This window comes from Medicago truncatula, chromosome 3, assembly GCF_003473485.1.
Source record: "Medicago truncatula cultivar Jemalong A17 chromosome 3, MtrunA17r5.0-ANR, whole genome shotgun sequence".
Classification (NCBI taxonomy): domain Eukaryota; kingdom Viridiplantae; phylum Streptophyta; class Magnoliopsida; order Fabales; family Fabaceae; genus Medicago; species Medicago truncatula.
In genome coordinates this window covers 11,533,485-11,558,348 of record NC_053044.1, presented here as the reverse complement: position 1 = coordinate 11,558,348, position 24,864 = coordinate 11,533,485, and the positions used below count along the sequence as shown (strand labels likewise).

Sequence of the window (24,864 nt, the reverse complement as noted above, 5' to 3'; positions counted from 1 at the left end):
AAGGGGTTGAGGTGTATACTTGTGGATTACTCTAAAAACCAAGGGTGATTGGGTACAAGTAGATCTTCAAGGAAAGCGGGAGATGTCTCGTATTGAAGAGGTTATGGTATAGTCTTGTAGAACTACCTGAAATTCGTAGCGTAGTTGGACTACAAGCATCTTCGAGAAGGCGGAAGACATTCCAATGGCTGAAGAGGCTAGGGTGTAAACTTGTGGAGCTACATGGTGTAGTGGGAAGCAATGGAAAGAGCAGCAAGGAGGTTGATGATTGGCATCATCACTGATTTGAAGTCAAGGTGGATAATTGTGAGAGTTAACTTAAAATCAGGATCTGCAGGAATCGTGGCACATGGCTGGACATCATGGCACGATTGGAGGTTTCAGTTTTGGGGCAAGGCACTGGAAAAATCGTGGCACGATGGGGTCGCATCGTGGCACGATGGTGCGCTGGCAGCGAATAACATAAACGTATTTTTAGGTGCAGATTTGTTCCAAATTTTAAGCAATTTTTTTACTATAAATATAGACCTTGTATCAGAGTAAACATGAAGATAGAGGGGGCTGAAACAAGGGTTTAGAATGGCAACAACAAAACTAGGGTTTGTATAGAGTTTGTCTCTTGGGAACAAACACTAGGGTTTGAAGGTTGATTCACCTTGGGAAACATTATTAGGATTGAGTCTCTTGGTTACGGGAAGAGGCTGAGACTTTGGGTAGAATTAGGCGGGAGACTTATTCTTGTAACTCATTGATTTCTCTTTTGTAACGTTACTCATCATATAGTGGAACGGAGGGCTGCTCTCTCCACCAGACTAGGTCAATTTGGACCGAACTGGGTCAACAAATTCTTTTGTGTTCTTCTCTTCTTTGTGTTCTTCTCGCCGTTGTTTTCTACTTTTGGCTTGTATTTAATTGTTCCATACACTTTGTTTTGGTTGCTTGATTATCCCTTGCTCCACACATCAAGTTGTTATTGGTGTGATTTTCATCGAATTCACAACATTTATTTCAGAAAATGGCTCCCTTGGCCAGTCAACTCTCCAATCACTTCAGGTCAGTCATTGTGATGCATTTAGATCACTACCTCAACGAAATGGACACCCTAACCGCTCTTGAAAGCTTGACTCTCGACAGTTTATCGTCATGTGGGAAAGGAGTTTTCCTCCCTCCCAAGTTTCAGCCAACACATTCTCAAATCATGACAAGTACTACACCTGTTGCTTAATGGGGTCTCCAAAACTTTACAGCTCTATCGGATTTGGAAATCGGTGGTGATAATATTGTTCACACCTTATTGAAAGAGCAGTTGCTGCCCATTTTCCTTGTGTCTCTGACAATAGCTAATCTCCCTGAAATGAAATACTTAGAAGGAAATGTGCTCAGGGCTCGAGTCTTTTCAAGCCATGTTGCCTTCTTTTCCGAAATCACTTGTATTTGTAACTTGTCCACAGAACTTATGTCCTTGCCAGACATGTTGCCTTCCTCTTTGGAATCATTGAAATTTGATGATTGTCCAAGACTTGGTTTATTGCCAAGAGATGAATTTCCCTCCTCTCTTAAGCTATTGAACATTAACGGATGCCCGCTATTAACATCAATGTATGCCAATCTGAGAAGTCGTCATGTGTCCAAGATCGCTGACATCCCTGTCCATAAAAATTAATTATGAATGTTAATATGAGCCATGGCAAAGGAAATTAAGAATCCCACTTCCATTTCTTCAGGTCCATTTTTTGTTTTATGTCGCCAGCCAATAATCTATTTCTGGACAAGTAAATGATATTACGTTACGTGCTATGAAGCACGGACACTACTCCTCGGATTAGGCGTGTCCCAGTGTCGGACACGTGTCGTGTCCGACACCGACACTTGTGATTACACTGAATTATGTGATTTTTTCAAATTATTAGTTGTGTCGGCGTGTCAGTGTTCGTGTCCGGTGTCCGTATCCGTGCTTCTGTTTTGTTAACCATTCTTATTTTCCTAAATGGAAACTTGAAATCATCACCAACAAGAATAGTTGATATTGTATTGTCTTCTATTTTGTTATATAAAACCAGTTTACAGCATCGGTTTTGCAGAAGAAACATCACAAATTGTTTCCCCTTTGTATAAATTTTTAATTATTCTGAAATATGTATCAGAAACAAATACATGAAAGTTATGATTAAACCAATGATACAAATTGATTTGATACAGGTCATTGGTGAACCAGTTTATCTTGTGGGAAATTCACTTGGTGGATATTTGCATTATATTTTACCGCATGCTAGCTATCATCATTTAGTGAAAGGTGCTACTATAAATAATATTGCTTAATTGCAATGCAAAATTGTGCCTGTTCTAGAATAAAATGACTTGCAAAATTATTATAAGTATATGACTTTATTTTTATTTTATTTTGATTTTTGTCCTTTTGTATTTCCATATTTTCATAATTTTAATTATATACATCTTAGTAATTTTCTTGTATGTTAATGTTACTATAAATTAAATTCTGCTTAATGGTCCGACTCCCATTCTTTTATTTTAGAGCAAATACCAAAATTTATAGTCACATTTTATTGAATTAATTCTGCAGAGGCATATATCTTCTTTCCCGTTAATATAGATATTTAGATATGCTTAAAATTTAGAGAGCAACTAAATGAAGGGCTATTTATTGTATGTGCAAGAGAGGATGATTTTTCCGATTGAAGCCCGTCATTAGAAAAACGTTAATGGTTTTTCTCCAAAAAATATCTCAGTCATTTAACTCTTCAGGAAGAAATTACTCAAGCAGCAACTGGAGTAATCTGCAGTGCATGTATATTGGAATCAGAGCTTAATGTGCAAGATTTGATGAGGGGATTTAACAATAAAATTAGAGAAACAAATTACTACACACTAGGCTACTCTAGTTGTAACACCCCGTTTTCTCAACATAAAAATTTCATAAATTAATTAGAGTAAAACACCTTAAGCGGAATGTTACACCTCTTTTCTTAAAAATCACAAATGGAATAATTAAATAATTATTCTTCAAATTTCAACAACGTAATAACTAAAACTTTGCAGCGGAATTAATTCAACGACAATAAAAGCTTCAACAAAATGTTCCAAAATTGATACATAAAGTAATGATAAACTTAGCAACAATTTCTCATCCCGTTACGTATCAGAGCCCTAAGACACTTGAGCCACCACTCCTACTAATCTTTATTACCTTAGTTTTGATGAACAAACTCTTACACAATCAGATTCTCCCCCTTTGGCTCTTCTCCTAGCTTTCTCTTGTTTTCTCCCAAAACCTGTGTTTGTACGTGAAACTGGTTCTGACTCTCAATTTCTATTTTTACAACCTATTGTAACCTCCAAAATATTCTTAACTCCTCTTAATTCTATTAATTCTAATTTAAATCTCCAAACTCCAAAATAATTCTATTTCTCCACTTATTCTATTAAATAATGAAAATAGCCATTTAATAAAATACACCACACCACAAAATCAACATAAATTATTTTAAAATCATATGAAAGACTTTAAATCAACTAAAAATAATTAAATAACAAATAGGGCGTTACAACTCTCCCCAACTTAAAGAATTTCGTCCTCGAAATTCAAAGCACAAAAGAAAACAAATCCAGTTATTGCTTAAATATCTTAAACTATGTATAACAAATAGAAACTTCAACAATACACAAAAATCACATTAAAGTTAGTCAGTCAACTTGATCACATAATAAAACATAATTATTAATTAGAAAAACACAACGATAATATTTAACTATCACACGACACAAACGACTCAACTACTTGGCCGGACGGACCGACCTGCTCTGATACCAATTGTAACACCCCGTTTTCCCAACATAAAAATTTCATAAATTAATCAGAGTAAAACACCTTAAACGGAATGTTACCCCTCTTTTCTTAAAAATCACAAATGGAATAATTAAATAATTATCCTTCAAATTTCAACAACGTAATAATTAAAACTTTGCAGCGGAATTAATTCAACGACAATAAAAGCTTCAACAACATGTTCCAAAATTGATACATAAAGGAATGATAAACTTAGCAACAATTTCCCATCCCGTTACGTATCAGAGCCCTAAGACACTTGAGCCACCACTCCTACTAATCTTTATTACCTTAGTTTTGATGAACAAACTCTTACACAATCAGATTCTCCCCCTTTGGCTCTTCTCCTAGCTTTCTCTTGTTTTCTCCCAAAACCTGTATTTGTACGTGAAACTGGTTCTGACTCTCAGTTTCTATTTTTCCAACCTATTGTAACCTCCAAAATATTCTTAACTCCTCTTAATTCTATTAATTCTAATTTAAATTCCCATACTCCAAAATAATTCTATTTCTCCACTTATTCTATTAAATAATGAAAATAGTCATTTAATAAAATACACCACACCACAAAATCAACATAAATCATTTTAAAATCATATGAAAGACTTTAAATCAACTAAAAATAATTAAATAACAATTAGGGCGTTACACTAGTAGCATAGCTCAATTGGCAGGGACATTACATAATTTATGCAGGGGCCTGGGTTCGAACCCCCGACACCCCACTTATCCACGTTTTAATGTGTGAGCTCCAGCCACTAGGCAACTAGACAAAAAAAAAAAATTGCAGAAATGAAGCGAGCACAACAAATAGTGAGCTTTCTTATGAGGTTTTCCATTAATTGCTTAGTTGAACGGTAATATCTAGGGAGACAATAACTTACTACTTTATTATATGTTTCAATTTGATGGACTTGTTAGTACATCCATATATCAATAATCGGTGAGACTTGAAGCCAAATATACACCACTTTACTATAGGTCTATGGAGTATCGGTTACAATATTTTACACACGAGACCCTTTTTTTGGTACTTTGATCCTTTTTCAAGCCACCCTATATTATTATCATTTTTGAAACCGCTTTGAACATCGATGCAATTTTCTCTGTTGCCACTAATTGACGAATCATATCACAAGTTTTGAACCTATAATGTTGTTTATTTGATTTCCCTTTAAGTTAAATAGACTTTTGAAATATAATATGAAACTAACTTTGGGATTACTCATTGAAATTAGCAACATTCTAAATATGGAGCGGGGTACCAGTAGACCTTGGTTATAAAAAAAAATGAAAAAGAATGAAAAATGTAGATAAACCACATAAAGTGGGTCTACAAAAAAAATAAAAATGTAAAGAGCCAAAAATTGGCCTCTTAACAAAAATCTACTTCCTAGTTGTTTTGTTAGCCTACTTTCTCAAATATATCCCACCTTGACCTAAGCCACTTATAATCTTGAAAGACCTTTAAAATGTGTAATTAAAGTGATCTTGAATGTTTGTTTGGAATTTAGAGTGGACAAATGTCATGATCAACCTTACTGACTTTAGGAGGTACATACATGTTCCGCTTGCATGAAAGTGGTAACTTAGATGAGTTTTGAAATGTAATGGATGATGATCTAAGAAACCTCTAAGGAATGGTATTCTCTCTCAAAATTTATGCAAATTTAGAATTTAAGAGCAAGCAATATTTAGAGTTTGGGGTTGTGATGACATGTCATATTAAGTTATTTTTAGTATGTTTTTCATACTTTTTTTTTAGCAATTAGAGTCAATAAAGAGGAATTTTAGACAAGTTTGCTCATAGTTTAAGGGACATTTCATAATGTTTTCATATCAAGTCATTCAATTATAGTTCTTCCCCAAACTAAGTAATTCATAGGTGTTCTGTAAGTATTGTATTGTAAAATCATGTAATTCGGCAAAGCAGGACACCTCATGAAGAAGTGGAAGAAATGGAATGAAGATTAAATAGGCCTCTAAAGATATTACAAATTTATGGAAATTTGTCCCAAGTCCCAATACCAATTTGGAGGAAGAAAGCACTCAAAAGATAAAAGAGTAAGGCAAAATTGCATAGGGCCGGAGCTGAAGCCACGCGCCATGGATGAGCAAAACTTAGGAGAAAAACCTTTTTCTAGTACCTATACTCATGATGCACATTACCCCATTTGCAGGGCGCATGCAAGGCTGGGTATAAATAGGGTTTTCCCTATTTTTCTCTGTGGGTTTGTAGGAAAAATCCAGTTTTTCAACCCAAACCTAGTTGAAAACTTGTATATGTTTACAAGAACCTTCATTCACCTTTTCTCATTCATAATGTTGCAGTTCAAGAGGAAGGAAAGCTCTAGGAGCATCAACAGAAGAGTCTCTCTTCATCCTTTGTCTTTAGAGTATGTTTTATTTCTTTTATAATTTGTCTTTAGTTAACATAAGTAACTAAACACCTATTAATTAAGGTTCTAAGATGAACCTCTATTTGTTTGTTGGATTCAAATAATAAGTCTTTTTTCAGTCATGTTTTAAATTTATTTTATTTTTATATGCAAAAGGCTTAATGCTTCCACAAATCATTGGGAGTGTTACATACCTAAGGATTTGGTTGAACATATAACCTTTAGGTGATCAACATAAGCAACTTGACATCTGGAAGAACGCTTAATCCAATCGAATTAGCCAGTCAAATAGATCCATATCTCATAACTGATAAATGGCTGAATTAATCCAACAAAGAAATAAAGGGGATTAAAAGAATCCTAATTACCTCCACATTCTGCAATCAAACCCATTACTTCCACAATCAACTCGGTCTCTTTGTACAATCAAATCAAATTTGCAAACTTCCCCAATTTATTGCTTTTGTTTATTGTTTTAATAACTTTAGCTAGTTGTCTAGTTGAAACGACAAACCCTCTGGAATTAACTTACTTGCTACTTTATTAGTTGAAAACGTTTTGGTGCACTTGCCAAATATAATCATCGCCATGGTTTATCTCATTGAATTTTCATAGTAAGGTTATTAGTGAGACAAATTATGACAAAATGATATTGTATTATTTTTCCATGAGGAGGATGGTATTATTAGTTTCAAAAGTGGATGTCAATTTAGCAACTGAGTTATTTGGCCATACTATTAGCCCACACACACTGTTGTGATTCTTTACCAAATCATTGTATTTATCTATAATAAAATCCTCTTTCTCTTTCTATTTGTGAGAGTTAACTTAAAATCAGGAATCTGGAGAAACGTGCCACGATGGAGAAGCAACGTGCCACGATTGTTGAAACAAGATCCTGAAGCAAGTCACTGGAAAATTCGTGCCACGATAGAATCGTAACGTGGCACGATGGCATCGTAACGTGCCACGATGGTACGCTGAAGGAAATAACAGAAACGTATTTTCAATGAAGATTTGTTCCATATTTTAAGGGTTACTTTCCACTATAAATATAAGCCTTGTATCAGATGATAAAGTGTGTAGAAAACAGGGTTTAGAAGCCAACATACAAACTAGGGTTTATAGAGAATTTCTCTTGGCAACAACTCTAGGGTTCGATTGTTTTGATTCACCTTGAACAAAGTACTATTAGGATTGAGTCTCTTGGTCACGGGAAGAGGCTGGAACTTGGGTTGAATTAGGTTTGAAGACTGATTCTTGTAACTCAATATCTCTTTGTAAAGAAACTCATATCATTATAATGGAACGGAGAGCTGCTCTCTCCCCCAGACTAGGTCATCATTAGACTGAACTGGATAAACAAATTCTTGTGTTCTCCTTCTTCCTTTTATCTCTTGCTGTTAGTTTTTGTTTGAATTATTTGCTACGAGCTTGATTTGATTACTTGGTATTAATTTGCTCCACGCATCAAGTTTTATTGATGTGGTTTTCACAGCGAATTCACAACACTATTTATTATTGTTCTTGTTCAAAATCATTATGGTGAACCTTTGTGTGCACATTTCTCCCAAAGTTGCTTGAAATGAAGTTATTCCCAGTAATAATCTTTTGTAATTTTCCCTTTCCTATCATGAGTAGGTTATAAAATAAAGAAAATTTAATTATTGTAAAAGAATTGAATAAACACAATTCATTAATACATACATAAGAAAAGCTTAACAATACTAATAATTTATTAACCTTTATAAACAAAATAAGAGGGTCATAATATTAGATAACTCTTTTGTAGAGAAGATAGCCATTTATTTCGTATATGAAAAGGAATAATTCCAAAATTTAGATATGATATCCCTTTTGTTTTGTATATGAAAAGGAATAATAGGAATTTTAATAACACTCACTTTTCAACACTTTCTCAAGCACTCACTTCTTTATTGGACGATATTAATGTATGTTCCACCACTTTGTGTTTGTTCAATTTTTAAAGTGTAAACCCACAATGATTTAAACCAATAAAAGAGTGAGTATTAAAGAGTGTTCCTAGTACTCAAAGGATTAATTCCATATGACATCACTAATTTAATGCGCCTACGTGAGAAGTGATTTATATGGTATCAATATATGTGAAAATGCATCGGTGGTAACTCATTTGTTACTTGCATATGACTGTTTTTTGTTGCATGATATTATTTTACAGGATCATATTTCTGACAGGTGGAGGTGGCTCATAGATCCCATTAATGGTTACTCCGTTAAGGGGACTTATCGTTATTTCACGGTGGTTGAATCACCTCCTCATCGGGACATTCTGTTGATGTGTGGCAAAAACAAATTCCGTTAAAGGTGTTATTGTTTGCTTGGAGACTTTTTTGCAACAGGCTTTCAACCAAAGACAATCAGGTTGGGCGACATATCCTCTCTTGTGTGTGTGTGTGTGTGGGGGGGGGGGGGGGGGGGGGGGGGGTGCGGTGGAGATTGCGGATCACCTTCTTTTCAGCAACGACATCTTTGGCAGCGTGTGGTCTGCAGTCTTGCAGTGGCTGCATAAATTTTTTGTTGCTCCAGTAGGGAGTAAGTATCATTTTCTTCAGTTCGGACAAATGGCTGGCCTTTCGCGTTCGACATACACATTCTTTCGAATAATTTGGATGGCTTGTGTCTGGATTATTTGAAAGGAAAGGAACAATCACATTTTTCATCAGAGGACAAATCACATTTCACATATACTAAAACTTTATCAGAAAATGTTAAACTGTTATCTTTCCATTGGTTAAGGACAAATCTGCTTACTTTTGTCTTTAGCTATCATGAATGGCGGCGGCATCCTTTATCTTATATGAGTGTTGGTCTCTAACCCTCATGTTTCTTTTGTCTCACTACTTTGGTGCTTGTTTTTTTGGCATCTCTGACTAGACTTTATATTATTTTGTGATGATTCTCTTTTGCATATCTTGTGCGAGATGAATCGTCAGTCATAGTTTAAATCTCATTTTGCCTTATTAAAAAAAAAAGTTGCAAGTTATCAAAATAAAAAATATCATGATGCCGCCTCACGTCAAGCCATAAGCATTCTTTAATTTGAAATTTATTATATCACATTAGTTAAGCAACGAATAACAATCATATTCCTTTTATTTTATCATCAAGGTTCTCTTCATATTCATTCATCAACATGCTTCAAAATCCCTTTGCGTGAATCTTTCTACTAGTGTCATTTAAAATGAAGTTATTCTTATTCCCCTTGCGTGCACCATTCTACTGTTGTCACTTGAAATGAAGTTACTCCTATTATTAATCTTTTTTTACTTTCCCTTTCCTATATATCATAATAGATTATACAATAATGAAAATTTAATTAAAGAAATAAAAGGACTTTTAAGACTAGTAACTTTTGTGTGTGACGTCGTCTCTTTGGTGTGCTAAAGGAAGAAACACAACATATTAATGTACCGAAGATACATTTAATAATAATAATTTTATGAACAATTTTTTAAGTGCTAAAACTATTTATCTCTCTAAAAAATAAAGTGCTACAACTAATTTATTAATGTATGGAGAGGATGAGCTTTATAAATACAAAGTGTAAAAACATTTGTTACAAGAAAAGTAATAAAATTTCTTGTCAAGAAAAAAAAAAAAAAAAGTAATAAAATATGCCTAAAATTGTCAAATTTATTTATGTTATGATTATCATTATTTCTCTCTTTCTAGTTGCTACGAATGATGAAGGTAATCTGGTTTTAATCCTTTTCATATTTCTTTATTTGATAAGTACTCAATTTTATCTCATTTTAGTTAAACTCTTTTATTCTCTTGTATATTGCAGAGGACTGTTTTGTTGATGCTGATTGTGTAAATCTAATTTTATGCGACTTTGATGAGAAACCGAAGTGTATAATAAACATCTGTCAATGCTTTCCATGGACCGTGATTCACTGAAGTCAGAAAAATAACGCAGTCACAATTCAAATAATGTATTGCCATCCGATCAAATTAAGGGTCCAGATTCATTTTCTCTAATTTTCCACTTTCATCCCAAAACACAGGAGGTTATGGAAAAGGCAAAACCACCTTCAATTTTTAATATGAAAAGGGAGGCTTTCAATTTTTAATACCCCGTGTTGTAGGCTGAAAGTGGAAAATTAAAGAAGGTAAATTAGGACCCTTGATTTGATCAGATGGTTTTGTATTGTTTAACTGTGTGACTGCGTCATTTTAATGACTGCAGTGAATCACATTTCGCTTTCCATTGCGGTTTCTATGATATTATTATGAGCAGCTTCATTGATGCATTTAGTGCTAGACCCAAGAAAGTCAGTGAATTCTCTGTTAGAATATTTTGCAGCCACCTAATAATATGAAATTTTGCACTTTTTTTAATTTCAAGAACCTTATAATTATCTCTTTTGTACTCTAAGATAATGGTAATGAAATCAAACAAGACATCAATAAATATTATTTAAATTGTCTTATTATCTCTTTATTTTTGAGATATCGACATTCTCTTTAATTCATACATATTAAATTTTCTTTCATACTCTACCCCTTAATATACTTTTTTTTAGAAGGCTAATAGAAAGGTTAGGTATTCGAGAGACTTTGAAGCATCCAACTAGGTTGGCACCCAACAGAAGCTCACATCCTTTATCGCCTTTCCAATACGTAATATTATTAAAAAAAGGAAAAAATACTTACAAGAGGGGGACTAGGCCAAAACCCTCGAAGGAAATAGACAACAATGTACAAAAGAAAAAGGACCAGGGAAGGCTAAGGAAAGCTATAGCTAGGTAGCCCATTCTTGTCCCCTAGCAAAATCCGCCAACAAAAAAGAAGGCAAAATGATGTACCAAGTAGTGTCTATCAACGCATGCCCCAAAGTTGCGAACTTGTCAACACAACCGTTTTCTTCCCAGAAAATATGTGAACAAATAACCATCAGACCACGGTGTGTGCAGTTATGCCAACGGTTCCGTAAATGAATGTAAATAAGAGAGGGATTGTTGAAAGCATGAACCGCACTGGAAGAGTTACTTTCAAGCTATAAACGAGTCCAATTATTCGCAGCTGCATACTCCATAGCCAAAATGAGACCCAAAAGCTCCTCCTGAAAAACAGAACCCTTTATCATACTTTAGATATGTTTAAAATTAGTTTATTTTACTCTATCCTATAATTTATATCTATGTCCAAACTGCTTCACTATATTTCTTTTACATTTTATTTTGGCTAAATTACACAAAGGGTTCTTTAGGTTTGAGGTTTGTAATTTAGAAGGATTAAACTTTTAAACAAATTAACAAAATTTTTTTGATGGATAGTTTTAGTAACAACTTTAGAAACTTGCATTTTTGGATGGTTTTTAGACGGTTTAGAGACTTGTGAAACTTATAATTTTGCAAGTTAATTTAGTAACACGATTCTGTCTCTGCCTAAAATGTTTCTGAGCTCTACTTGTCTTTAACACTTGCAACTCACTTATATTTCCTCTCTCACTGCATTTCCTAAAACGTGGAGCAATTGCACATCACTTGTGGATTTGTACTTAGAAAATTGCTGTGATGGAAGAGATGAATTTCCCTTCTCTCTTAAGCTATTGAACATTAATGGAAGCCGCTATTAACAGCAAGATATGCCAATCGGAGAAGTCGTCATGTGTCCAAGATCGCTCACATGCCTGTCATAAAAATAAATTATGAAGTGATAATATGAGCCATGGCAAAGGAAATGAAGAATCACACTTCCATTTCAGGTACATTTTTTCTTTTATGTCGCCAGCCAATAATCTATATCTGGATAAGTTAATGCTATTACTAGTTAAATTCTGTTTAGTTGACCATTCTTGGGTTGCTAAGAGGAAACTTCAAATAATAACCGCAAGAATAGTTAAAACCAGTTTACAGCATAGGTTTTGAAGAAGAAACCATCATAACTTCTTTCCCGTTTATGTAGATTTTTAAATACTCAACAAAATCTTAACTAACAAGAACAAAAATCTTCTGGAATTTTCTTATACAGTCACATTTTTTGAATTAATTTTGCAGAGGCATATAACTTATTTCCCATTAATATAAATTTTTAGATATTCTTAAAATTTAGAGCAGCAACTAAATGAAGGGAGGATGGTTCTTCACATTTTATCATATCTGTTTATACCTTCTCTAATTTTTTCGCGTAGAAGCCCGTCAATAGAAAACTGTTAATGGTTTTTCTTCAAAAAAATATCTCAGTCATTTACCTCTTAACATTTGATTTTTCAGGAAGAAATTACTCAAGCAGCAATTGGAGTAATCTAGAGTGCATTTATATTGGAATCAAAGCTTAACGTGCAAGGTTTGATGAGGGGATTTAACAACCAAGTTAGAGAAACAAATTACTACTCTAGTTTAACACAAATGTTCACCAATAAATATTTTAGAAATCTTTCTTGCTAAGTATATTCTAATATTGATAAAAATTGCATGCTTGCTAGCAATACTTTCTTTCCATTTTTCTTTACTGTGGTCAATCATGAATACGAGTTTGATTCTTGTAAGCAATAGTTTCAACATTTCTTGTGTCTCAAAGGTGAGGAATTGCAGAAAACAAAGCGAGCACAAAAATAGCGAGCTTTCTTATGAGGTTTTCCTCTTCGAAATATTGAAGCTGGTTGGAGTATAAAGATGAATGATTGCTGAAATGAAATAGTAGTGGGAGTAAAAATAATCCATAGCACAAAAATCGAAAGGACAATCCAAGCCAAAAATTAGGAGGTGCAGGTCAGCAGCGGTCTGTTTGGATTGAGGGTTTATGAGGGAAAGAGAGGGGAGGGTTCACTTTTAATTTTTAAATTACGAACAATGCAAAATGTTTTTTTAAAATAAATTAAGTGTTTTTGAAGTATTATATAATTATTTATTATGTTGTTAATTCAATTTTCTAAAAATCATTTTATAATATCTATAATTTAAAAAAGAAAATTAAATCTTCTCCTCCTTTCCCCTCTTAAACCCTCCATCCAAACATACCATAAAGGAATAGATTTTACTCTTTTCTATTTAGTTTTGGTTCTAACCTTATAGAATTTACCTTTTAAAGTTTGATCGTGCCTCGTTCAAAAATCAATATGTAGTACCATTTTCTTGGGATTGAGAAGATAAGCGCCTAAGGTAAGAGATATTTTCCCGCACCATCATTCTAGTCAATGAATAGTGTTGTAACTTGTGAAAGAGACTAAAAGTCTCGTCCATTAAAAATGAAGAAAACATATTGGAAAAGATTCTAAAGTAAAGTTTTAGAGAAATTGTTCATGCATGGTTTAAGGGACATTTCGTAATATTTTCATATAAAGTCATGTAATTATAGTTTTTTCATAAATCGAAAAATTCATAGGTATTTTATAAGTATTCTATTGAAACATCATATAATTCGGCAAAGCATGACACCTCACGAAGAAGTGGAATAAATGGAATAAAGATTCAATAAGCCTATGAAGATATTACAAGTTTTTGGAAATCTGTCCCAAGTCCGAATACTAATTTGGAGGAAGAAAGCACTCAAAAGAACGAAGAAAAAGGCAAAATCGCATAGGAGTTGAAGCCACGTGCCACGATGCACATGACCACATGCGCAGGGCGCACGCAAGGCTGAGTAAAAACAGGGTTTTCCTTGTTTTTTCTATGTGGGTTTGTGGAAAAATCTCAGTTTTTCAACTCAAACCTAATTGAAAACTTGTAGTATATAAATACAAGAACCTTCATTCACTTTTTTCATTCATAATGTGGTAGTTTAAGAGGAAGGAAAGCGCTAGGAGAATCAATAGAGGAGTATCTCCTCATCTTTTGTTTCTAGAGTATGTTTTATTTGTTTTTTTAATTTGTCTTCAATTCACATCTATTTGTTTTTTGGATTTAAAAAATTTAAGTCTTTTATTCAGCTATATTTTGAAATTTATTTAATTTTTATATGCAAAAGGCTTAATAATGTTTCCACAAATCATAGGGAGTGTAACATACCTAAGCATTTGGCCGAACATGCAAATAGGTTGCAGAGATATTTCTAATCAATTTTCTGAATATTGCGTATAAACCTTATTATCTTCCCTTAGTAGGATAAGGTTAGGCCTATCCATTTAATCTACTAGGGACAAGTAAGGTTATGAGGTAAACTTCTAAGATTCTAAAGGTTAGGTGGTTCTTTTTTATAACAATTTAGGAATATTAACTTCGTTTTTGTTTCAATTACCTATGAGAGAGTAAGTCCCCACCTTAATAACTATTAAACCATATTTGGATCTCAAAAGGATTGACATCTGAAGTAACGTTAAATCCCATCGAACTAGCCACCTAAATAGAACCTTATCTCATAACTGATAATTTTCTGAATTAATCCAACAAAGAAATAGAGGGATTTAAAGAATTCAAATTTCCGCCACATTCTGCAATCAAACCCTTTACTTCCGCAATCAACTTAGTCACTTTGCACAATCAAATCAAATTTGCAAACTCCCACGGTTAATGCTTTTGTTTATTGTTTTAATAACTTTAGCTAGTTGCCTAGTTGAAACGACAAACCATGTGAGGACATTCTTACTCGCTAATTTATTACTAGAAAACAATTTGATGCACTTGCCAAATATAGTCATCACCATGGTTTATTTCATTGGGTTTTCATGGCAAGGTTTTAAGCGAGGCAGATTATGACACAAAATGATGTTGTACCCTTTTTCCTTCACTGGAATTTTTTCTCCAGTAAAGTTTTAACGAGGCATATACTAGATGGCTATCCAAGTGAGGAGTGTTATTAATAGTACAAGTGCACTACTAAAAAAACAAAAATTAGTAAGGGATCATATTTAATGAGGGAAAACATGAAATCCCTCTCTAATTCCATCACTAAATTTTGCGACCAAGGAATTTGTGAGGAATTTCATTTTTTCCGTCACTAATTTCCCTTACTAATTTTGCTTTTTCTAGTAGTGGTGGATGTCCGTTTAGCAACTGGGTTATTTGACCATACATTTAGCCCATGCATACTATTGTGATTTGATGTAGTATTTTTGCATCAACCAATAGTAAGTATTTATATCGTCTCCTCAAGGACTAGTGCGATATCACAGACCGTTTGACACCTAATATAATTCTAAGTTAAAAGATAATTTGTTGTTTGTTTTAGTAACTAAGTTGCGAATAATAAAATTGAGATTAATAAGGCGTGAAACTTGTTAGGATTAGAGTTCCTTAATCAAGCGTCACACGTAACCTAATGACCATATATGGATTCTAACTTTTCTTTGATATTATCACGTATCCCTCGACAACACCATTCGTGTCCAAACAATATTGTGAAATCAATTGTATCATTCAATCGTCAATGTCTCAAACTATTGAATATTTCAAGAGTCGGTCTTATCATTTAATCGATGATTTCTCAATCTATTGAATGATAAGAAAGCTTTAAGTTTGGATACAAAAGGTGATTATCAAAACATCAATTCCATATCTAGAACTTATGTTTTGATAGATGATTATTCTAAACCTAGATTCAAAAGTATTTCTCAATCACAATCAAATCAAACATAAACATTAAAGTGCAAGAATAACATCAATATCAAATCAAATGCTAGAACCATATATTTATAGATCAAAAGATTACATGTTAAGCTAAGATCAAGTACCTCTAATCCCAACAAATGAGATTTAGCTACTCATTGTCATGGAAGCCTTGCAAGAATGAATTGAAAGAGAAGGATTCATTACAAACTTGTGATCTCTCAACAAATGAGGAAGAATCCACTTTCTATCACTTTAACTCTATTAGAACAAGACCTATCTCTCTCTCTAAAAGTATTACAAGTGAAGAGTATGAGAAAAACTAAGATCCCTTAATGTAATGATTAAATGGGCTATTTATAGAATTCTTGATCTGCATCAACTCGCCTCGCGAGTAACTCTATTCGCCATGGCGAGTTGATGTTTCTTCACCATTAAGTTTGAGCCACGTCGCCTTTGAGGAGTTTAGGCCGCCCTAACTCGCCTCACGATTAAATTCACTCGCCATTGCGAGTTGCTCGCCTTTCACTCGCCGTTGTGAGTTGAGGGCGTGTGAAAAACTGATGCTCTCTGGAATTGCTCGCCTTGCTCTCACCATTGCGAGATGACTCGCCTTCTACTCGCCATTGCGAGTTGGTGGCGTGTGATCTCTGTTGCTTACTGGAATTGCTCGCCTTTCATCTGGCCATTGCGAGTTGGTGATGACTGAATAGGTCTGCTCGCTTTTGCTGCTCGCCACGGCGAGTTTGAGGCGAGTGACTTCATTTTTCTGCCTCTTTGTACTTTTCTCCATTTTTTCTCTTTGCTTGATGTCTTGAGTTCAAATCCTGCACAAATGGGTGAAGTAAGATAGATAAAGCGTAAAAAGGCAATAATCACTTTTCTCTCGGCTTTTCCCTCAATAACTTGCAAAACAAGTAACAAAAGTGTTTTGAATATTCATTTAAAATACAACTTTCTCTAGCACTTATCATGATTGTCTACCAAGTCATTGTATTTCTCTATAATAAAATCTTCTCTCTCGTGTCGTTTTCTCTTTATTCTTGTGCTTACTCAAAGAACCTGATGACTATTATTTTATCAAGGTTCTCTTCACATTCATTCGTTAACCTGCTTCAAAATCACTTTGCGTGCACCTTTCTACTAGTGTCACTTGAAATTAATTTATTTTCATTCCCTTTGTCACGTGAAATTAATTTATTTTCATTCCCCTTGTGTGCACATTTCTCCTAAAGTTACTTGAAATGAAATTATTTCTAGTATTTAATCTTTTGTTATTTTCCCTTTCCTATCATGAGTAGGTTATAAAATGATAAAAAAAAAATTATTAAAGAAAAAGAAAGGAATAGACTTTTATAACTACTAAGCTATGTTTGTGATCTTGTCTTCTTGGTCTGCTAAAGGAACAAACACAACTCATTAATACATACTGAAAAAAAAACTTAATAATACTACTAATTTATTAACCTTTATAAAAAATAAGAGGGTCCTCCTTTAAACTGGATTCATAGTAGACAACTCTTTTGTAGAGAAGATAGCCCATTTATTTCGTATATGAAAGGAATAACTCCAAAATTTAGAGAAGATATCCCATTTGTTTCGTATATGAAAAGGAATAATTCCATATGGTATCAATATATGTGAAAATGCATCGATGTATCTCATTTGTTATTTGCACATGACTGTTTTGGTTTTTCAGGGCAACTATAAATAAGGTTCAAAGTTATGAAAAATATTCCAAGAACTTATGGTGCCGCCTAGGTCAAGCCATAAGCATTCCTTAATTTGAAATTTATTATATCACAATAGTTAAGCAACAAATAACAATCATGGAAGGAACGGAATAATCGTATTTTTAAAGATATGGTGTCTACTTCTTTGGTTCTTTTAGAGAAAGTCAAGTTACTATCTTTTCTGTGGCTGAAAGCAAAACATGTTTCTTTTAATTACTGTTATCATAATCGGTGAAGATATCCGCTGCCTTGTATAGGTGTCTGCTGATTTTTATTTTTGTTTGTTTTGTTGGATCTATTGTAGGACTTTGAAGTTGTAACTTTGTCATTGGTGTTCTTTGCACTCCTTGTGCACGGAGCTTTTCATTCATCGTTATATACATATATATATATATATATATATATATATATATATAATCCATTTTGATTTCTAAAAAAAAATAAAATAACAATCATATTCGTTCTCTTCACATTCATTCATCAACATTCTTCAAAATCCCTTTGCGTGAGTCTTTCTACTAGTGTCACTTGAAATGAAGTTTAATTTATTTTCATTCCCCTTGTGTGAAACTTTCTACTAGTGTCACTTGAAATGAAGTTATTCCTATTATTAATCTTTTTTTATTTTCCCTATACTGTCATAATAGGTTATAAAATAATAAAATTTTATCAAAGAAATAAAAAGACTTTTATGAAGAGTAACTTTTGTGTGTGACCTCGTCTTTTTATTTTATTTTATTTTATTAAATGATCTCGTTTTTTGGTGTGCTAAAGGGAGAAACACAACTCATTGATGCATGTATTGGAAACACATTTAATAATAATTTTTTATGAACAATTTTTCCAACTTCTTAAGTGCTAAAATTATTTCATTTATATATGGAGAGAATGAGCTTTATAAATATAAAGTGATAAAAACAATTGTTACAAGAAAAGTAACGAGATATGGCTAAAATTATCAAGTTTGTTTATGTTATGATTATCATTATTTCCTTCTTTCTAGTTGCAACGAATGCTAAAGGTAATCCGGTAATTTTAATCCTTTTCATATTTCTTTCTTTAATAAGTACTCAATTTTATCTCATTTTAGTTAAACTCTTTTAATCTCTTGTCTATTGAAGATGACTGCTTAGTTGATGCCGATTGTGTAACACTTGTATGCGAATTTGATGAGAGACCGCAGTGTGTGATAAACACTTGTCGATGCCGTCCATTGCGGTTTTCAGGATTTTATTATGAGCAGCTTCATTGATGCATTTAGTGCTAGACCCAAGAAAAGTCAGCAAATTCTCTGTTAGAATAATTAAGAATTGTCATTTACACCATCCGATTACATTTATAATAAAAAAACAACTTTTTAAGTATATCCAATAATTAATATATCTAATCTATAAATGTGACCCGATATATTAATTATTCAATATATTTGAAAATCATTTTTTGTTATAAATATAATTGAAGAAAGTAGGTATCTTGCTGCCACCTAATGAATGAAATTTGTACTTTTTCTAATTTCAAGAACCTAGTTATCTCTTTGCACTCTAAGATAATGATAATGATATCGACATGCTCTTTAACTCAGACATATTAAATTTTCTTTCATACCCTTCCCCTAATCATAATTTAGTAGATAAGTTTTATTTTTTTGAAGATAATTTAGTAGATAAGTTTAAAATTAGTTTATTTAATTTTCTCAATCCTGTAATTTCATATCTATGTCCTAATTCCTACATTATATTTCTTTTACACTTTATTTTTTAATATCCTCGAAGACTTTGTTCTCTTTTGAAATATATGAATATATATATAACAACTACAAAATTATAATTATTGTTATGAAATTAATCTAAAATATTGTAAGATATTTTACAACGTAAAAGAGTTGAGAGAAAGGGATAAATAGATAACAAAAGAGTATGTTGTATTGCTTCTCAAATGTGTCTTTACATTGCAATATAGATCCTATTTATAGGACACAAATAGGTAGATGAATAACCACTTTACAGTCCACTTAGTAGTGGAAGTTACAAGGATGCGGAGGACATCCACTAATAGATATATTCATAACATTTTCCCTTGGATGTCCATCGAGGATATGCCTCGTTAAAATCATATTAAGAAAAAACCCAATGAGAAAAAAAAACCTTAGTGAAGGAAAAAGAGTACAATTCTGATATATCTGTCTCATTAAAAACCTTACCATAAAAACCCATTGGGACAAAACCATGGTGAAGGGAAGAAGAGTGCAAAATATATTTATATCTCCCCCTCAATCAAACATTCATCTCTGAGACGATGAAGATCAATCTTTTGTATGAGTTGTTTAAAAATTATGTTTGGAAGTGACTTTGTGAAAATGTTTGCAAGATTATCACATGAAAAAAAAATTTGATTGCTTGTATCATCATTCCTCTCATGATCATATCTTTTCAAGTGAGTAATGCACATGGTATCATATTCATAAATGATTGTTTCATTCACTCATCTGGAAGATAAATTGCAAGTTTATTCTATGTGTTCAATCATAGACCACAACCAAATACATTATTGACTTTCTTTATGTAGTCCAAAAATTTCATATGAGCATCACACAAATAACCTGCATTTCTAATATAATAAAGTAACAAATAATATATCATAACATGAATAGTTATCAAGGTATATTATTATGTTTCAATTGAACTAAAATATGGTACTTCAGAATCAATTAGTTCTTCATTATTTACTCAAATTTTCTAACAATTGTTTTTGTCTTCATCTAGTGATTTTACAATCATATGAGTGCTTAACAAATATAATTTGTCCATCTATAACCATTTTAGCACATTTCTATATAAGCTTCATGATTCACAAAAGTGATATTTTCAAATACTCGACTTGTCATCTCAAATAAATATATATATCTTTGCTACATATTTCATCTTAGTTTCTTTTTTTTAACAACTTTCGAACTCTTTCAGAGTTCCCAAATTTATTTGCAAATGGATAAATACTATCATTTTATACCACTCTTTTATAAAATATTCACTAAGAATATTAACAACATGTTTCAATATTTTTATTTGATTAAGTAATCTCTTCGAGAATCTGAATTGTATGCCTCAATAAAATTAAATTCTTATAAAAATATCAAGTAAGCCATATAAATATATTGTAACACATCTTTCATATAATTTGAGCCTTTCATGTGCTACTGAACTTAATCAAGTATGAAAAAGTACTTGAATTCACTTCAGATGAATATGTCTTTAAAGAATATGTCTCTAAAAAATAAATGGTAGACATTTACCTATTCACTTCAAGTGAACATATCAAACTCTATATATGTATTTTACCATTCTAATTTCTTTTTCGCGCGAACAATCATATATATTCATTTAACTTCACACCTTCAAGTGTGCGGACTACAAGTGAAAACAAATTCTACTTTATGAAGTGAGTTTGATTTCATTCGAATTGTCTCTTTCTATTTGCAAATATAATCTTTAATAGACTTAAAACCATGATCCTCATTATTACTTATTACATATAGCGTCATATTATATGCATAAACACGTCAACGTTGACTTGATTTCGATTCAATCTCATTCTATTGAGATCTTTCATTCATGACATAATTTATCAATAATTCATAAGTTTCAGGTACCTAATTATTTCTTCTGGAATTCAAAAATCAATTATGTCAGAAAACTCTAGAATTTCTATATCCTCGTTTGGGTTATCATTCTTTTAAGCTCCTTTTCTTATTCGAGGCTTTTTATATTTGGAACCGATTGTCCTACCATGCTTCGGACACGGTTGAGACTCATTTGCAATATTATATTATCCAACATGGACATATATTTCGTTTGGAGCATTAGAAGTTGATATTTGATGTGTTTACCTTTGCAAATGAGTTATATCTTGAGGATCAAGACGAGACAATAATATTTCTTTTCAAATAATTTATTTGAACTACAGGTTCACATTTTCAGCTGCTTATTATCTCCCCTTAATATTAGGAAAATTAATCCATCAATTGATAATCAACCTACTAGGCTCTAAATGTAACAACCCGTTTTTTGCTAGATTTATTTTAATTAATTATTAAGTGTGTTAATATGTGTTTATGTGTGATTATTTGCCTTTGTGTGTATTTTATTCGGGATTAGTAAACGTTGGCTTAAGAATGTTATTTTAGTTATTTTAGACTCAAGGGTATTCTGGTCATTTGGGGAGCAAGGGTAAAATAATCATTTTATTTGGAGGGTTATTTTGGTGTGTTATGTGGGAATAATTATTTTTACTACGTTTCTAGTAAGTTGGGGTAAGACAGTAGTTATTCATTATTTTGACGGTTTAAGTGTGTAGTAACTTTGGTGAATTAGTTGGTAAGAATATTGAGCACATTAAGACAATTAGAGACTAAGCCCAATTATGAGGAGACTATATAAACACAACACTTGTGAAAAATTAGGTCATTACATTCATTCACTCATTTCACAAAAACATTTTGAGAGAGATGTAGAGAGAGATAGTGGATCAAGAAGAAGAAAAGAGGAGCAAGAGAGATCTTAGGATTGGAGGCTATGAGTTAAAATGAAGCTATGGTTTGGATTCTTGAAGAACTTGAGGTAAGGGGGATGGTTTCTTTTCACTAATTAAGTCATAATCTATTATTTTCAATTATGAGTTTAAATGCTTATGTGTTAATTGTGACCTTTTGTGGTTTTGAATGATGAAATTCGTGCTCCTAATTCATGTGAATTTATGGAAATGATAAACTTAACGAAATCGTTGTGTTAAGAGCTTAAACTCCATAGTTGTTGTTGTTGTTGTGTTGTTTTGAAGATTTTTGATTAATTGAGTGTAAATCATGAACTGGTGAGTGAATATTGCTAAAATGTATTTGAATTCACTTCATGAATGTTTGTTTGTATTTTTATGTTGATGGGGTTTGAATTGGTATGGTTGTTTGTGAAATTTGAATGAAAAATGAGAAAATGGTGGTTTTTGGTGAAAATGAACTTGATGATGAATTTGAGGTGAATTAGCGTTATGATTCAATGTTGGTTGTTGTTTTAAATGCCTTTTAATGTTTATAAACTAGTGTACAAGTTTTGGAGTCGAATTTGGGATCAAGGGGGATCAAAGTTGAGGACTTTCGATGAAATTTGAGGGAGTTCCCTAGAGGAACCCAAAATCTGGTTCCCTGTTACTGTCAAACTCGCTATAGTGAGTAGCAACTCGCCATAGTGAGTTGCTCAGTGACAACAACCCTAGATTTTGGCGTTCCCAGCCTTTTTGGGTCATTCTCAAACACCTCTAAGTGATTCTTTTGATGTATTTAACTGTATTTAAACTTTCTAAACCCTTGGAAACATCAATTGGATTAGATTGAACTTAGTTTTGTGAAATCGTATCATACTTTGTGAAATATGTCAAGAACACAATTTTTTTTGAAAACTCATTTTCTCAAGGTTAAAGAGTAGGACTAGGTTTGTCTACTGTAGTTAGGATTTATAAAAATGTTTTGGATGGTAACCATGAACTTTAACTTGGTTTTACTTTGAAAACTTGAATTCTTTTGAAAAATGACAAAATGAGACGAACTTAGGTGAATTTTGGGAATAATCGGAATTGGCCTATGAAACGTATATGTATATTCTACTGCACTTATATGTGAATTGTGTATATACTTGGTTGAGGCATTCGAACTTAGTTGCTTTGAGTTTGGCAGAATAATCGAAAAATGCTAGTTTTCATAAACTTAGAATAACTTTGTCAAACTAATGCTTTATGGTCGGATAACTTTTAGGAGACATTTAATTCATGTTAATATGATAAAATGTGAATGAATTGATGATGATTGGATGTCTAATATGTGGAATGTTAAGATATGGACAATTGTTCGTCTTTGGTGCAAAATGTAATTTTTGAACTTGTTGATTCTTGAGTTGAATTGTGTCGGTGTTGATGATAATGATAATGAATTATATTGTTGAATTATTACATGCAAATGATGATGATATTGATGGTGAATGCATGTATGCAAAATGAAGGTGAAAATGATGTCGAATTTGTTTTTGAACATGTGCATAGTGAGTCATATGGTCATGCATCATAAGTCTTAGAATATTTATATCCAATGAAGGTGATTAGGATAATTATATCCAATGACAGTCTTTTATGATACATTTGTATCTAAGGTGACGACCTTGAGGTAATCGATACCACATGCATATATAGTCGTTACTAGGCGCATAACATACATTTGATGATTGATTAAATGTGTCATGTTTACTTATGTGCTTGATGAATAGTTGAAATGGTGAAACTTGGTGACTCATACTTGGTGATTATGTGAAGTATGGGATTATACTTGTAATTCAATATACTTATATTTCTTGTTGCATTGCTAATGATGTTGAGTTACTTAAATGTTGTTTAATCAATGAAATTTAATTATGCCGCTATTTTTCATTTGATTATGTTTAATTGTGAATTGTAAGCTAACCCCAGTGGTCATTTGGTTGAACGCCTACCTTATTCGCATGGATGGGTAGACGACGTGGAGGACTAGTTTGCTTTGCTTTGGTGAGTCGCTTGAGGATAGCTTGGACACTACCTCGTTTACTGCTTTTGGGGTCTTAGACTTTAGAGCTTTGATTAGGGGTCTGTCTTTGATGTTATCTTTATTATGTCTGTTGGAAATTTTTGAGACTATGTATTAATGATGATATGAGTTGTATGATGACATGACTACTTGGTGATTTATTTTATTACGGATGACTGTTGAGATGATTTATTTAGATGTCGATGTAATGACGTTTTAATTCCGCTGAAATGTTTGAGAAAATTATTTATACATTGTTATACCCTGATTTTGGACCTAAAAATACTCATTCAAATTTATTTTCTACTACTGATAATTGTCAATTTACTGTTGTTTTACTCTGAACCTTTACTTTGTTTCATCTGCACCTTTTACTGTCTCTGTCTCAAAGTATTTTCAATTGTGATTTTGTCTGTGATTTTCTTGCATAAAACCATCCAAAGTGTCGTTTCTTGTGTTACAAGTCATTAAAAAAGTCTCTATGAATCATTGCTTTGTTTTCTTGCATTTTAATTCAAATATTTGCAAAAATCATACAAGAAGGGTATTTTGGTCATTTCCTGCAGTGGAACCCATTTTAGTCCCTGTGATTGTCTCTGAGTCTTTTCAACTTGTTTTATAAATCATTGTTGAGTTTTTGTTAAAAAAAAATCATTTCAAAAATTGCATCTGAGTCAGTTTGAGTCAGTTTAGTCCCTAGGGGCATTTTGGTCTTTTCCCATCAAAATTTCGACAGAGAGGTATTTTAAAATACCTCATTTTT

General features: G+C 32.5%; 3 long non-coding RNA genes across 3 annotated transcripts; all 3 read left to right on the top strand.

Annotated features, from left to right (window-relative positions):
- The first annotated feature begins 9,839 nt into the window (after positions 1–9,839).
- Positions 9,840–13,040, top strand: LOC11406843 (uncharacterized). Its single transcript, XR_003010062.2, has 3 exons — positions 9,840–9,975; positions 10,073–11,995; positions 12,504–13,040. It is a non-coding gene; the product is annotated as an uncharacterized lncRNA (long non-coding RNA).
- Positions 13,041–18,207: 5,167 nt separating this feature from the next.
- LOC120579702 (uncharacterized) lies at positions 18,208–19,018 on the top strand. Its single transcript, XR_005645455.1, has 2 exons — positions 18,208–18,527; positions 18,628–19,018. It is a non-coding gene; the product is annotated as an uncharacterized lncRNA (long non-coding RNA).
- A 1,736-nt stretch (positions 19,019–20,754) lies between these two features.
- LOC11406842 (uncharacterized) lies at positions 20,755–24,258 on the top strand. Its single transcript, XR_003010059.2, has 2 exons — positions 20,755–22,119; positions 23,998–24,258. It is a non-coding gene; the product is annotated as an uncharacterized lncRNA (long non-coding RNA).
- The last annotated feature ends 606 nt before the right edge of the window (positions 24,259–24,864 follow it).